Here is a 13901-nt window from a genome sequence, read left to right as displayed (position 1 = left end):
CGAAACTCCTACGTTGCACACAAATATGTATGCCGCGATCCAGAGGAAAGTGCTGGTTTTCCTAAGACTGCAGAGATGGTGGCAAATCACTCAGGTAGGCCACCACGCTAAAAGACTGAGAGATTCTATCGCCAAAGCTGAGTCCCCGGAACTACCGCTGGCACCGGTTGTCATCGAGAATACTCCCCAGAGCGTGCCCTTGCAGAGCGAGCCCAAACCTAGCAAGCCTGTGCCCCGGAAGGTAGAACGAAGCCGAAGGGAACTGGCCATTAATCTTTTCGTTGAGATGCTGTTGACGAAGCTTTGCCAGAAAGCCAGAATGTCACCTATTGCTTCATCCGTGGACATAAGGCTCATCATGATCCGCATAATCGAAAGAACATGGGCCGAAGTCAAGGATCTTGAATTCGAGATCAAGACAAAAACCTGTCGAAAACTTGAAAAAGCAATTTGCAAGGAATTGTGCAAGAACTGGGGCTCTGCGAAAGCAGTGCTGCTCTGCATAAAAAACCCGGAACCGGATCTTGAAAACTTCATCGCCTTCGCTGTCAAGAGACACCTGCGACGGGAGGACAAAAGTTATAATGGACCGTCCATCATGGACAGGTGGAGGAACACGAAAGAACTCATCATAGAATGTTATGAATTGAATTGTAAGTTTTTCCTAGACAAAGTTTACCCTCTCCGCTAATAGTAGCCAAACACCACAACACTACAAAACCAAAGACTGTCCCCCGGAGGGTAGAACAAAACCGAAGGAGACTGGCCGTTGAGCTTTTCATTGAGATGCTGTTTAATAGAGTTAAATAGTGGATTTTGATAAGCGCGGAACTGGCCAATCCCGTCGGCGCCCCAACCGACTCCAGTTCTCCGTGTCCCGTCGGTGCCCGGCCGATCCCGGCTCCCCCCCCCCCCCATGAACTGGAGTCAGCTGGGGTGCCCAGGCGGCGCCCCGGCTGACTCCAGTTCCCCGTGTCCTGTCGGTTCTCCGGCAGAATCCAGTTCACCGTGTCCCATCGGTTCCCCGGCCGACTCCAGTTCACCGTGTCCCGTCGGTTGTCCGGCAGAATCCAGTTCACCGTGTCCCGTCGGTTCCCCGGCCGACTCCAGTTCACCGTGTCCCGTCGGTTGTCCGGCAGAATCCAGTTCACCGTGTCCCGTCAGTTCCCCGGCCGACTCCAGTTCACCGTGTCCCGTCAGTTCCCCGGCCGTCTCCAGTTCACCGTGTCCCGTCGGTTCTCCGGCAGAATCCAGTTCACCGTGTCCCGTCGGTTCCCCGGCCGACTCCAGTTCACCGTGTCCGGTCGGTTCCCCGGCCGACTCCAGTTCACCGTGTCCGGTCGGTTCCCCGGCCGACTCCAGTTCACCGTGTCCCGTCGGTTCTCCGGCAGAATCCAGTTCACCGTGTCCCGTCAGTTTCCCGGCCGACTCCAGTTCACCGTGTCCCGTCGGTTCTCCGGCAGAATCCAGTTCACCGTGTCCCGTCGGTTTCCCGGCCGACTCCAGTTCACCGTGTCCCGTCGGTTCCCCGGCCGACTCCAGTTCACCGTGTCCCGTCGGTTCTCCGGCAGAATCCAGTTCACCGTGTCCCGTCGGTTTCCCGGCCGACTCCAGTTCACCGTGTCCCGTCGGTTCTCCGGCAGAATCCAGTTCACCGTGTCCCGTCGGTTCTCTTTTCACCGGTCACTCAGGGAGATAACACACATTGGAATTAGAATTGGCCCCTCCCTTAACTAACGTGTTAAACTCAATCTAAAACCAATCACAACACGCATCAGGGAAGACCGAACAGGTGGGTGACGCCCCCGGCTTCCTGGCTGGGCAGGATAAGCTCAACGTGAAGATGCTGCCAGGGGACTGAACCCCCGACAGACGCTGCCGAGCTCAAGACCCAACAGCTTCTTCATTGACGTGGATCACATGTCAATCACTTTAAAGAACTGGCCCTTCGTAAACTACAAGAGCAGAGCTGGAGGTTCAAAATAACTTTATTGTACGGAATATATTAAACACCTGGAACAATATCATGGTCTACTTTAGATTTAAGAATAACGTTTCACTCTTGGCTCCCATAGGGAAGAACCCGGATCCCCCCTCATGTCTCTGTGTTGAGGCTCTGGAGGAGGTCTGGACTGAGGAGGTCTGGAGGGAGGAGGTGGTCTGGAGCAGCGGTCCCCAACCTTTTTTGAGCCACGGACCTGTTCCGTGTCAGAAATTATTTTCACGGACCGGCAATATAAATGACGTAATAAATATGACGTCATACAATTATACGAAGGGCATAAAGTGCCAAAACTACAACTCCTCATTACGCCGAATGAGTGTGAGCCGTGCGCTTGTTGACCTGCAACGAGCCGCTAATGGAGACGGCGACTCAGACGTGTGATTGGTCCGCTGCTCCTCACCGAGTTCTGGTCGCTGTCATTAGAACAGACAGAGTTGTTGTGTGAAATGTCCCTTCAGGCCACCGTCATTTGCATCTCGAACACATTTTCTTCTAGCTCGGACGGGCTCGATTCACCGGGTGGGTTTGTTTACAAATGGGTTGCAGGTCTATTCTTTTGCAGTCGGGTCTTTTGTGGTTGGAGTACCGCTCAAACTCTTTTAAAAGCCTCTTCCACCCGGTCAACGTCTGAAACATGTAGAATATTCCGCTGTTCACTCGCCCACACAGCAGCGACTTTATCGGCCAACTTGAAACCAGTTGTCATTTCCCTGAAGTGACAGAACTCATTGAGCAGGTTGAATCTGTTTAAGATTCTTTGTCACTGTGCCGCCAGCAGAGGGTTCGACGCGTGAGACTCGCCTGCAGCGATAAACCCGAACTTTAAGACTCCTGAACGCGGCTCAGACCGACACACGGGTGGATCCGGTCCTTTTTCAAAATAAGATATTTTTCCGACTGATTAAAAATAAATAATTTAAAACTTTATTTATTCACTTTTTTTCCGCGGCCCGGTTCCAACCAAGCCGCGGACCGGTACCGGGCCGCGGCCCGGGGGTTGGGGACCCCTGGTCTGGAGGGAGGAGGTCTGGACGGAGGAGGTCTGGACGGAGGAGGTCTGGAGGGAGGAGGTCTGGAGGAGGGAGGAGTGGGAGAGGAGCTCTGGACGGGGGCTACCAGGTGATTGACAGGTGGACACCAGAGACGTACACGCCGTCTCTACGGCCTCCTCAGTCTGTACTTGTGTACTTATATATATATATATATATACACACACACACACATATCTCTCTAGAGCCACACACATATATATATGTATACATATATATGTGTATATGTACTGTATATTGTGACGGGCCTGGCCCTAATCACTGATTATGTTCGAGCAGATCACCTGGTCCAGAGTATATATATATATATATAGGGCTGCAACTAACGATTATTTTGATAATCGATTAATCGGTTGATTATTCTATCGATTAATCGATTAAACGGATAAAAAAAACAAAAAAACTTTAATTTTCAACCCTTTATTCAAAACAGGGTCCGTACGGTCATGGAAAACCTGGAAAAGTCATGGAATTTTTAAATGGCTATTAGCAGGCCTAGAAAAGTAATTGAAAAAAATAAAATCCCAAAATATTTGGAAAAGTAATGTAAATTTGTTTTATTCAAATTTTAATTTACACGGTGTGGTGACCAGTGGCGGTTCGTCCATAGGGGGCGCTAGGGCGCCGCCCCTCTTAAAATTTGGAGATGAAAAAAAAAGAAGAAGAAGAAAAAAAAAAAAAATCTGTCAAAAAACATTATATGCCAAATCATTTAAATAGTAAATATACCGTGTTGACGCGCTAAATGTGTGTGGGAGACCGTAAGCCCCTGTCAACAACCACTTAAGTTAATGTGAAAAAATATAATATATCGCCATTATCACGGAGAGAAGCCCCTCCCCTTTTTCGGGGCGCTGGTCTAACGTGTGTGTACGGCATTGATACAACATTTCAGTCGTTTTGGCAAAGACCGGCTTCACATTGGCGGATGAAACCGGGAATCTTGGGGCGCACAAATGTGCGCACGCGATTGGATTATTCGGCAGATCAGAGACCCGTATGTTCCCTCAGCCCATAGAGCAGTGTTGCCAGGTCCGCGGTTTTCCTGCGGAATCGGGCCACTTTTGAAGTGTTGCGCGGGTTGAATTTTTTGTCCTTGGTTCGGGTAGACCTATTTTGCATGCAAATTACATGAATATCTTTAAATAAAAATCCATATTTTAAATGAAATAATTTATTCATACCCAAATCCTACCAAACTGACTCCAGATCAGCACGTACACACATTTTATTTATGATAATATACTGTATCTAATTACACAAGGCCATTTTAGGACATAGGGGAAATAACTGTTTAGGGAAAACTGCTTTTAATGCTGGCAAACTAAACATATGTTGTTACTTTGTAGATATTACAATATATTTGGCAATGATAGCAATGCTGTTGGACTTTAAAAGCAGTGTATATGGTTTGGCACGGGCATATTTTGAGTTCTGATATTGGGCTGGTTTTTGGGCTGGTTTTGATTGGCCATTGGGCTGGTTTTGTCACACAGACCTGGCAACCCTGCTCACAATGGTTTTATATTGCTGAGGGTGAGTTGAGTGAAAAACGATGTTGCACTATTTTGGCTATATTCTTTTATAAAATTAACCGTTTATGTTACATACAGTAATGGTCGCAAATACGATCACGGCGTCCAGCTGTCGTGTCATTTAGACCGTCAACATATACGTTTGGTGGCGGTCTCATTGAGCCACTTTGGCACCGTTTGTTTAGCTACATCCGTCGCCCGACGTATATTTTCCTTGTGTAAATTGTGTTTTGCGTGTCTAGGAAGTGGAAGTGCAGAGACAGATCAGAAGGCAAATGTGTGTTCTGTTGTCTTCTGCAGGTATGTGTTTCCTTTGTTCAAAGTTAGAATTTTCTCTGTTTCTGCTGAAATGACTCTAGCTCATGTAGTTATTTATTTTGTCCATTAGGGGTCTCTGTTTTCCCCTTGTATGTTACATGTCATGGTTTTTGATGAGAATTGTTATTATTTAGATTTAATGTGGTCCTGTCTTCCATGGACAATGGTTTTATTTTGCTGAGGAAGTGGAAGTGCAGAGACAGATCAGAAGGCAAATGTGTGTGTTCTGTTGTCTTCTGCAGAATAAATAAGTGCTGGGAAAATCCACCATCTGAGCCGACTTCTTCCATGCCCGTTCCACATCAGTTACATCTGCTCTGAACCTCTTTCATGTGAGGGTGAAACTCTTTTATTTTGCAAACCTCTAAAACCCAACCCAATGTTTCTTAAAGAATTCTGCTCTGAACCTCTCATGCCCAAAGTTACAGTGTGTTGATAGTTGTTATTGGACAGTGTTGATGAGCACGCTGTGTTCTTGAAATAAAGCTTTGGTTTTTACAATATTCTACTCAAAACCTCTTTTCTTCTCATTGTTGAGTGCTATTTAAACCGCGTCGCCCAACTGCGCCCCCCCAAAAAAAAATTTCACCAGCCGCCACTGGTGGTGACCCACATACAGACGGTGAGAGACATTCACCTAAGAGCTACTGTGCCTTTAAGAGTGGCAGGTTATTTAGTCTAGGGCTTCCGTTTCCGGAAGGGGGTTGTTGTCACGCTGCTATCTTGATGCACAAGTATTGTACATGTTATGTGGAGTTGAAGTAAACTACCTCGACTGCAACTACGTCTACTGCCTCGCTGTTTCCTAACTCTACACTGGTGACCCTGACGTGAGTGAATACGACATGTCCGACAACGAAAACGACGTCGCCGTGGTTAACGTTCCCGCCGCACCGCCCGTACCGAACGCCGGGGCTAACGACATGGCTAACGTCTACGCCGCTACCGTCAAGTTGCCAGACTTTTGGCAGCATAACCCACGGCCGTGGTTTCAGCACATAGAAGCCCAATTCCAGCTCAGAGGAATAAAGCAGGATGTCACGAAGTACTTCCACGTTGTGGCCGCTTTGGATGCTTCGACGACAGCACGAGCGATGATGCTGCTGGAAGCTCCACCGGCTGCCGGCAAGTACGAAGCACGAAAGACATTCCTTCTGAAACTTTTCGAACTGTCTGAACTGGAGAAGGCGGACCGCCTGCTCTCCCTCAACGGCCTCGGCGACAGCAGGCCATCGGAGATGATGGAAAAATGCTAGCCGTGCTAGGATCGGCTGATCCCTCTTTCCTTTTTACGCACATTTTCCTGAGGCAGCTCCCAGTGCCTGTACGCACGGCACCGGCCAGTTCCCCCCTCGCCTCGTCCAAGGACTATCGCGCTCTGGCTGCTGAAGCAGACAGGGTTTTCCTGGCCAACCGGCAGCAGTTTGTCCATGCCCTGCTGCCCCACCAGGGCACCCCGCCCCCGCCCATGGAGGACTATACAGACACTGCGGCTGCGGTGACGGCCCGCCGCCAACCCGACGACGGGCTCTGTTACTACCATGCCAGGTTTGGGGCCAAGGCCAAGCAGTGCCGTAAGCCATGCAGTTTCAAGCCACAGGGAAACGCCAGGGCCGGCGCTCGTTAGCGGCTATGGGCGCCGGCCGTGACTGCAAGCTGTTATTCATCGCTGACTCCTTGTCTGGCCGGCGGCTGCTGGTCGACTCAGGCGCACAACGCAGCATCCTGCCAGCTCAACCCGTGGACGCTGCTAACGGCACGCCCATACGTAGCTATGGCACCAGGCAAGTGGAGGTGTGTTTTGGCGGGCGCCGTTTCGGCTGGGACTTTGTTGTGGCTGCGGTATCCACGCCTCTCCTGGGCGCAGATTTCCTCTGTGCTTTCAGCCTGCTGGTGGACGTAAAGAACTGCCGCCTGATTGATGCCCTTTCTTTTGCCTCGTACCCCTGTACGCTGGGGGGGGCTGGGGCGCTCTGCCTGTCAAACACGCTGGCCACCGGGGACCCGTATCAGCGCCTACTCGCCCAGTTCCCCACCTCACCACACCCACGTTCTCGTCTACAGTGGCTAAGCATGGCGTGGAGCACCATATCACCACCGTGGGTTCCCTGTCTACGCCCGGGCCCGCCGCCTTGACTCAGCCAAGTTTGCGATCGCCAGGGGGGAGTTCTCGACCATGGAGCGCCTCGGCATTGTGCGCCGATCAAACAGTCCATGGGCGTCCCCCCTACACATGGTTACTAAGGCCGACGGGGGTTGGCGCCCGTGCGGCGATTTCCGTCGCCTTAACAATGCCACCGCTGCTGACCGGTACCCCGTCCCGCACATACAGGACTTCTCTGCCCACCTGGCAGGGGCCGTCGTCTTCTCCAAAGTGGACCTGGTGCGGGGATACCACCAGGTGCCAGTCCACCCACAGGATGTCCCAAAGACGGCCGTCATCACGCCCTTTGGACTTTTTGAGTTTTTACGTATGCCGTTTGGCCTCAAAGGGGCGGCGCAGACGTTTCAGCGCCTGATGGACTCCGTTCTTCGAGACATGCCTTTTTTGTTTGTTTATTTAGACGACATTCTAGTGGCCAGTGCATCCATGGAGGATCACATGACTCACCTCCAGCAGCTGTTCGAGCGCCTCGGTGGACATGGCCTCATCGTCAACCCAGCTAAGTGCCAGTTTGGCCTGTCGTCCATCACCTTCCTCGGCCACCACGTCACTCCGCTGGGAGCCGTCCCCCTTCCCGCCAGGGTGGAGGCCGTCGCAGGTTTCCCTCGCCCCCGCACCGTACAGTCTCTACAGGAGTTTCTGGGCATGGTGAACTTTTACAACCGTTTCCTTCCCCATGCTGCCCACCTCATGCGCCCTATGTACGAGGCCCTGCGGGGAAAGCTGCCCAAGGATGGGTTGGACTGGTCCTCGGAGATGGACATAGCCTTCACTGGGGCCAAGGCCGCGCTGGCCGATGCTGCTCTGCTGGCGCACCCGTCTCCCGCTGCCCCCATCGCCCTCACCACGGACGCCTCTGACTACGCGGTGGGGGCGGTGTGCGAGCAGTGGGTGGGGGGTGCCTGGCAGCCGCTGGCGTTCTTCAGCAAACAGCTCCGTGAAAACGAGCGCAAATACAGCACCTTTGACAGGGAACTGCTGGGTCTTTTCCTTGCCACCAGACACTTTAGGTTCTTGTTGGAGGGCAGGCGTTTCACTGCGTTCGTGGATCACAAGCCGCTGACGTTCTCCATGGCCAAGACCGCGGAACCGTGGTCGGGGCGTCAGCAGCGTCAGCTCTCGGCGATTTCCGAGTTCACCACGGACATCCAGCACGTGTCGGGCAAGGACAACTTGGTCGCCGACTGCCTCTCTCGGGTGGTCGTCGGGTCCGTCCACTTGGGGCTCGACTACGCCGCTATGGCGGCGGACCAAGCCACGGACTCAGACATTCAAGCCTTCCGGTCGGCTCCGACTGCACTACGGCTGGAGGACGTGGTGTTCGATACAGCCGACGGCACCCTCCTCTGCGACACCTCTACCGGTCAACCGCGCCCGCTGGTGCCTGCTGCCCGGCGGCGGCGGGTTTTCGACACCATCCACGGCCTTTCCCACCCTGGTGTGAAGGCCTCGACTAAGCTGGTGGGCGTCAGGTTTGTTTGGCCTGGTCTCCAGAAGGACGTTAGAGCCTGGGCTGGCTCTTGCGTTGCGTGCCAGCGCGCTAAGGTGCACCGCCATACAAAGGCCCCTTTGGCACCGTTTGTGGTGCCGGAGAGGCGCTTCGACCACGTAAATGTGGACCTGGTGGGCCCCCTGCCCCCCTCCCGCGGATATACTTACCTTCTCACCATGGTGGACAGGACCACCAGGTGGCCGGAAGCTGTCCCCCTGTCCTCCACTACAGCAGCGGAGGTCGCCCGGGCATTCATCGGGGGCTGGGTGGCCCGCTTTGGCACGCCGGGTGACATCACGAGCGACCGGGGCCCCCAGTTCACCTCGGAGCTCTGGACTACAGTTGCTGAGCACCTGGGGGTGAAGATTCACCGTACTACGGCGTACAATCCGCAGGCTAATGGACTTTGTGAGAGGTTCCATCGTGACATGAAGGCTGCTCTGCGTGCCGGCCTTACGGGCGCCGACTGGATTGACCGCCTCCCGTGGGTCATGCTCGGTCTCCGCTCTGCCCCCAAGGAAGACCTCCAGGCCTCGTCCGCCGAGCTGGTATACGGCCAGCCCCTGCGGGTCCCGGGGGAGTTTCTGCCGGACGCGACTGCTCCCTGGTCCGCCTCCTCTCACCGGACTGTGTCCCGGGGCGTCGCCGATGCCTTCGTTCCGGTCCCGACGACTCGCCACTGCCTCCCCCAGTCCTATGTCCCCAGGGACCTGCCAGCGGCGAGGTATGTCTTCATTCGACATGACAGCCATCGGTCTCCGCTGCAGCCCCCCTACGACGGCCCCTTCCGTGTCCTGGAAGCGGGCGCTAAGAACTTTGTTGTGGACATGGGGGGCAGGCCAGAGAGAGTCGCTATCGACCGTCTCAAGCCTGCTCATTTGGACATTGATGAGCCCGTCCAGTTGGCCCTGCCCCCACGCCGGGGGCGCCCCCCTGTTTCAGCCCCACCCCCTGCCCCGACCTCTGTCCCTGCCCCGGCCCCACTTGAGTTCCCTGCTGCGAAGCGCAGCCGTTTCGGCCGTTTGGTCCGCCCCCCGCCACGTTGACTTTGCCTTTTTGAGTCAGACTCTGTTCACTGACTTTTGTCTATTGCACTTTTGGTTTGGTTGACTTTGCCTTTTTGAGTCAGACTCTGTTCACTGACTTTTGTCTATTGCACTTTTGGTTTGGTGAATTCTGGGGGGGCCTGTGTGGTGACCCACATACAGACGGTGAGAGACATTCACCTAAGAGCTACTGTGCCTTTAAGAGTGGCGGGTTATTTAGTCTAGGGCTTCCGTTTCCGGAAGGGGGTTGTTGTCACGCTGCTATCTTGATGCACAAGTATTGTACATGTTATGTGGAGTTGAAGTAAACTACCTCGACTGCAACTACGTCTACTGCCTCGCTGTTTCCTAACTCTACAACGGTATATATATGGTATGCTTTGGAATTCTCATTGTTAGTTTAAATACTACATCTTCTCACTTTGTCACGTATAGACAGAGTTTTCACACAATGTTTAATCATGGAAATTTGGTTTAAAGTCATGGAAAGATCCTGGAGACCCACTGGTCACCATGGTGATGAACCTGTTCACTGGTCACCATGGTGATGAACCTGTTCACTGGTCACCATGTGATGAACCTGTTCACTGGTCACCATGGTGATGAACCGTCACAAACAGACTGACAGCTCTCCTCTCCTGAGCAGTGGTCCCCATGTGGCCCCGCCCCCTGAACAATATCAGAGACGCGTTCCGATTTATTATTTTGTTCACCTGGCCCGCTGCCGTTGAGATTACAGTGAGACGCGGAGAAAATGTGAAGTGGTGCTCTTCACAATAAAACATCTTTGATGGGACGTGTCGCGTCTCGGCCAATCAGCGTTTGGGAAGTTAGTCCGCTACATCTGCTGCTGTCACGCTGCACGGTGTAGCGATGCTAACAAAGTACCCGTTAGGGATGGATTAACCAACGGGCCTACCGGGCCCAGGGGCCCATGAGCTCAGGGGGCCCCTGGGCCTGAGCCTCCGCGCGTGACGTCGCTGTTATTAACATTGTATTGATATGAATATGATGATATGACACGATGCGCCGTATGCCGGTATATGCTAGGCTGAAGTCATTCATGTCAGTAACAGGGCCCCAATAGTCCTACTGAGGGATGGATTACCGAACGAACTTACCGGCACCAGGGGCCCATGAGCTCAGGGGGCCCCTAAGCCAGAGCCTCTGCGTGAAGTAGCTGTTATTAACTTTGTATTGATATGATGATATGACACGATGCGCCATAGCCGGTATATGCTAGGCTTAAGTCATTCATGTCATGGTCATATAATTCGCGTTATGTTGTCTGCTCAGCTCCGGTATCGTTGTTCCATACGGACTGTTTTGTTAGCGATGTTTAAAAAAAGAAGTATATTTAAATATATATATATATATTTTTTTTTACACAATTTTTTTTTTTGCGGGTGGGGGGGGGGCCCTTGACACGTCCAGGCCATGGGGCCCGTGGTTTCTTAATCCGTCCATGGTACCTGTACGTTAAAAACGATGTGATTTAGCATATTTTTTGTATCGATACTTCATTAAAAGAGCGATCAGAGCGCACGCCGCTCCACTCCGTTAAATGCTGTCTGCACGCGCAGCGCTCACAGCCAGTGGGGGCGTGGCTTATCTCCGTTGCCTTTCTCCGTGGAAAAATATTTTCCGCTATCCGCCACGGAATAAAGAACCACGTTTTCTACGTTATACTTCTTGTGGAAATGCCACACACATCGTGACATGTAGCGCCCTGGTGTCTGGGGTCATAACGTCACCCGGAGGCGCACTTAGCTCCGTGAATGTCTCCGACTACGTGAATGACTTCCGCATCCAGCGCCACGTGAGCAGCAGCAGCCAATTAGATTCACCAACAGAGGAGCAGCTCAGCGCTGATTGGCTCTCACAACGCAGCGTTCTGTCCTCTCGCTCCGCTCTTGTTTCCCCTGCGCCGCTCTGCGCTCAAATCTACTTTGTTTATACTCCGTGACTTATTGAGCGCCGTAATAATCGCGCGACACAACGAATCGATAATAATAATAATAATACATTAATTTTATAAGGCGTCTTTCAAGGCACTCAAGGTCGCCGTACAACATATTTAAAAATGGACACAATTAAAAAGCAGAACAGTTAAAAAGCAAAACAGTTAAAAAGCAGAACAGTCTGCAGCAGAGCAACCAAGAGGGGAACAGGTCAGCCATAGGCCTGCCTGAAAAGGTGAGTTTTGAGGTGAGTTTTGAATAAAGTGATAGAGTCAATGTTTCTGATGTCAGGGGGGAGAGAGTTCCATAGGCGAGGGGCAGAGCGGCTGAAGGCTCGTGATCCCATGGTGGACAAACGAGCTGGGGGGACAGTCAGGTTGATGGAGGAGGCAGACCTGAGAGACCGGGTGGGGATGTTGATTTGGAGGAGGTGAGACAGGTATGGAGGGGCGAGGTTGTGGATGGCCTTGAATGCATGGAGCAGGATCTTAAAGTCAATGCGGTGTTTGATGGGAAGCCAGTGGAGTTGTTGTAGAACAGGGGTGATGTGACAGATGGAAGGGGTTTTGGTGATGATGCGGGCAGCAGCGTTCTGGACCAGTTGGAGCTCATGGAGGAGTTTCTGGGGGAGACCAAAGAGGAGGGAATTGCAATAATCCAAGCGGGAGGTGACAAGAGAGTGGACCAGGATTGCGGTGCTGTTGGGTGTGAGTGAAGGGCGGAGGCGGTTGATATTTCGGAGGTGGAAGTAGGCAGACCGGATGGTGGTGTTGATGTGAGTGTGGAATGACAGTGTGCTGTCGAGGACGACACCCAGACTCTTCGCCTGAGGGGAGGGGGAGACCGAGGAGTTGTCTATTGTTGCCAACTATTTTAAGAATCGATTTTTATCGATTCGTTGTTGCAGCCCTAAAATATACAAACATATATATATACATGTGTGTATATATGTATATGTGTATATATACCATTACACACACACATGTATACATGTATATTTTTGTTAAGTCCGTCTGACGTTTGTGTATTTGTTTGATGTTAATATATCTCAACGAATATATTTAAAAATATGTAAATTCAAAACTTTTAAATATAATTCCACAGCATTGTATCCGAGTCAGGCTCAAAGGTCAGGGCAGTCATCATGAGGTTGCTGGTTGAACTCTCGTCCTCCCTCAGGTCTTCATCATCACTCTGTAGAGCGGATATTTTGAGTTGATCTGGAAATAACACACACAAGAACACACATACACACAAACAAAAACACACACAAAGTCCTAAACACACACAAATACCCAAACACACACACACACAAACAGGAAAACATACACACAAACACACATACACACAAACACAAACACACACACACAAAAACACACCCAAACAAACACAAACACACACACAGCTGATGTGGACGTGGATTGTCAATATCCAATTAACACCGCAGTAACCATTGCACTTCTTCTATTCCGGGAGTGAACGCTGGCGCGTTTAGCTGCCGCTGCTCTCCGGTTATTTTATATTTTTAAAGTTTTCTACGATTTTTTGCAGTTTGCAGCAGACCACCTACTTCTGGCGAACTAGTCTCTATCCTGGGCTTACTGTCAAGCCGTTTAGTTTAGTTAGAATTGTGTTTACAGCGAGTTTGTCGTCCTACCTACCCGAACGCTGACAGCTACGCTGCTCGGTGAACATCTGTCCGTGGATCATGTGGATCTACAAGCTTGCTGTGAGCTTTGTGCTCCTGTGGACTGTCCTGTCCTTCGTAATACTCCCAGTCTCACCCCTGATCCACTACTTGAGCGCGGAGCTCCTCCAATTCAGATTCCACCGATCTGCTCCTCCGCCTACACTATACCACTTCCCGGACACCGCTCGCCACCCCCGCCGGAGGTACATTCACCGCGGAGCGGGACGATACCACCGCATCGATAACTCCACTGCCATTAACTCATTCTGGTCCTCAACCCGCCGCCACCCTCCGAGAAACACCCGCAGGAAGGTGGACCACAGCACGTTAGCCAGCCTAGCCAGGTCGGCTAACGTTAGCTTTACCAACCAACACTCCGACGTCAACTTTGGATTGTTCAACATCCGTTCCCTCTCAGGCAAGGGACAACTACTCCAAGACCTCCTCCTCGACCACAAGTTGGACTTTCTCTGCCTGACTGAGACGTGGCAAACCCCTGACGACTTCTCTCAGCTGAACGAGTCTGTTCCACCTGGGTTTGTTTACACCGCACACCCACGTCTCACCGGAAGAGGAGGAGGTCTCGCGATACTTCACCGCGAGACTTGGAAGGTCTCATCAGTATCATTGCCAGTATCCCA

This window comes from Pseudoliparis swirei, chromosome 6, assembly GCF_029220125.1.
Source record: "Pseudoliparis swirei isolate HS2019 ecotype Mariana Trench chromosome 6, NWPU_hadal_v1, whole genome shotgun sequence".
NCBI lineage: Eukaryota > Metazoa > Chordata > Actinopteri > Perciformes > Liparidae > Pseudoliparis > Pseudoliparis swirei.
This window is presented reverse-complemented; position numbering follows the sequence as displayed.